Source organism: Rhinopithecus roxellana, chromosome 5 (assembly GCF_007565055.1).
Source record: "Rhinopithecus roxellana isolate Shanxi Qingling chromosome 5, ASM756505v1, whole genome shotgun sequence".
Classification (NCBI taxonomy): domain Eukaryota; kingdom Metazoa; phylum Chordata; class Mammalia; order Primates; family Cercopithecidae; genus Rhinopithecus; species Rhinopithecus roxellana.
The window spans coordinates 74,843,777-74,846,601 of NC_044553.1; the positions used below are offsets into that span (position 1 = coordinate 74,843,777).

At 46.2% G+C, this 2,825-nt stretch overlaps 1 pseudogene across 1 annotated transcript; it reads right to left on the bottom strand.

The window, feature by feature from the left end:
* Nucleotides 1–1,113: 1,113 nt before the first annotated feature.
* On the bottom strand, nucleotides 1,114–2,512 carry LOC115897389 (annotated as a pseudogene). Its single transcript, XR_004057174.1, has one exon. The product of XR_004057174.1 is annotated as a keratin, type I cytoskeletal 18 pseudogene (transcript).
* Between the last annotated feature and the right edge of the window lie 313 nt (nucleotides 2,513–2,825).

Sequence of the window (2,825 nt, forward strand, 5' to 3'; positions counted from 1 at the left end):
GGCGAGAGCCACTGTGCCTGGCCTCGGTTATGAAGTTTGTAATTCCCTTCCTTCTCCTACCTTCTAATGTGTCTGGAAATCACCATTATCAGGACAAGTAGAACAACTGTATTCTACTGGAAGAGCAAACATGCTTTGTTATAGCCCCTTGCGGTAGACAAATACACGGATTTAGTGTTTTGGCTTTGTAGCATCTTATTTGGCTGTCCAGAGGCTTTTGCTTATTATTATCAACTATGTTTTGAATGTTTACAGATACTGGATGAGTAACCTCCAGATAAATGAAGTATTGCTATGGTTGGAATTTCTATCTAAAGCCTATTTGGCTTGAGGAAGGCATATAAACAACATGTGGTATTTTCAGGCCATGTGCAACCTGCTGATATGGTCAGGTGGCTATAACCTGTGGTTTTAATTGTCTTTGTTATCAGCATCACCATTATTACATGGCATTTCTTTGCAAACTCGCTCCCCTACTTAATTCTGCTAGAAGCAGAAAACCATTACACACTGAAATTCTCAAATATAGTTCTTTGAAGTTGTTTCTTTTCAAATTTTAGAAGCAAAGAGGCATTAAATACACTTACATTTTTAAACTACTTAATATTAATCAAAATAAAAATAATAAGCAAACATGTTCAAAGACAAATTGTAGTTCCCAGAGAACATAAAAGTGAGATGGCATAAAACAATGTAATTAATTCATGGTGGAAATTTCAACTGCTTGACTGAAATACTGTTTTTACAACCATCTTTTAGCTATATTTCTTCTCTTAGAAAAAAGGTAATTTATTATAATGAATGTATCACTGGAGTCAACTTTCACATACAAATGTAAGGGACAGATAATACCTAATTGAGAATTTGAAAATTGTTTTTATTTGCTTGGCACACACTCAGAAATCACTCACTGACACTAATACCAGTTTCTGGGTTTGATGTCTCTCTGGCTTCATGTTATAGGTGACAGACTATGACCCAGCTGAGCAGTAGAGAAAATGAAACTTGGAAATTCCTATGGATAATCCAAAAAGTGATTGATAACTTGCTGAATGACATTCCAATAACATGTCCAAAAAATTACAATGAACATTTTTTTTTTTTTTTTTCCAATGAACTCTGAACTTTTTATTGGCCTCCTGCTCCCCAAAGGGTACCCTGCTTTTGCTGGCTTAATGCCTCAGAACTTTGGTGTCGTTGGTCTCAGACACCACTTTGCCATCCACTATCCAGCGGGTGGTGGTCTTTTGGATGGTTTGCATGGAGTTGCTGCTGTCCAAGGCATCACCAAGATTGAATTCCTCGCCATCTTCCAGCAGGCGGCGGTAGGTGGCAATCTCAGCTTCCAGCTTGACCTTGATGTTCAGCAGGGCCTCATACTCCTGGGCCTGTCGCTGTCCCTCTGCCCGGGTCTGTGCCAGCTCTGACTCCAGGTGCAGCAGGATCCCATTGAGCTGCTCCATCTGTAGGGCGTAGCGGGCCTCCACCTCCCTCAGGCTGTTCTCCAAGCTGGCCTTCAGATTTCTCATGGAGTCCAGGTCGATCTCCAAGGACTGGACTGTACGTCTCAGCCCTGTGAGCGTCGTCTCAGCAGCTCCAACCTCGGCGGACTGTGTGGTGACCACTGTGGTGCTCTCCTCAACCTGCTGAGACCAGTACTTGTCTAACTCCTCTCGGTTCTTCCGAGCCAGCTCGTCATATTGGGCCCGGATGTCTGCCATGATCTTGGCGAGGTCCTGAGATTTGGGGGCATCTACCTCCACGGTCAACCCAGAGTTGGCAATCTGGGCTTGTAGGCCTTTTACTTCCTCTTCGTGGTTCTTCTTCATGAAGAGCAGCTCCTCCTTGAGAGCCTCGATCTCTGTCTCCAGCTGCAGTCGAGTGACATTGGTGTCATCAATGACCTCGCGGAGCCCATGGATGTCATTCTCCACAGACTGGCGCATGGCCAGCTCTGTCTCATACTTGACTCTAAAGTCATCAGCAGCAAGACGGGCATTGTCAATCTGCAGAACGATGCGGGCATTGTCCACAGTATTTGCGAAGATCTGAGCCCTCAGGTCCTCGATGATCTTGAAGTAATGGCTCCAGTCTCTGACCTGGGGTCCCTTCTTCTCCAAGTGCTCCCGGATTTTGCTCTCCAGCCTCCGGTTCTCGGTCTCCAGGCTCCTCACTCTGTCCAGGTAAGAGGCCAGGCGGTCGTTCAGGCTTTGCATGGTCTCCTTCTCGTTCTGGATGCCTCCCTTTCCTGCCAGACCCCCAGCCATCCCTGAGGCCAGGCCCCCGGACCCCATGCCGCCCCGGAAGCTGGTGGAGCGGGACACGGAGATCCGGGAACCAGAGCCCCCGGCGCCTGCATAGACACTGGCCGCGCTGCTGACCGGCCGGGCGCCGTAGCTGGGCGCCTGGACAGAGCCCAGGGACCGGTAGTTGGTAGAGAAGGTGGAGCGAGTGGTGAAGCTCATGCTGTATGGGAGGAAGGCGAGACGACAGGACTCAGGCTTTGCCGACCGTTTTTTCTCTTCTTATCTTGTGTCTTCTCTTTCTTACTCTCGAGGAAATAATTCAGTCACTATCAAGAGGCTCTCATGGAATCCAATATGGCAACTATGTAAGGATCTGGGACAGGTAATTCACATTCAAGAGCAGTAAGGTCTTAAGAAGTTTGCAGAAATAAAGTAGAAGAAACTATCCAAATGTATAAAGTAGGGCATTCACTTAAAAGCTGAGGTCTTTTAAACAATGAACTTCTAGGGAATGAACATTTTGTAAGCTTAATGTTAACATCACAGAGTTTTCAGAAAGCACCTGAAAGAGTTTAAGTG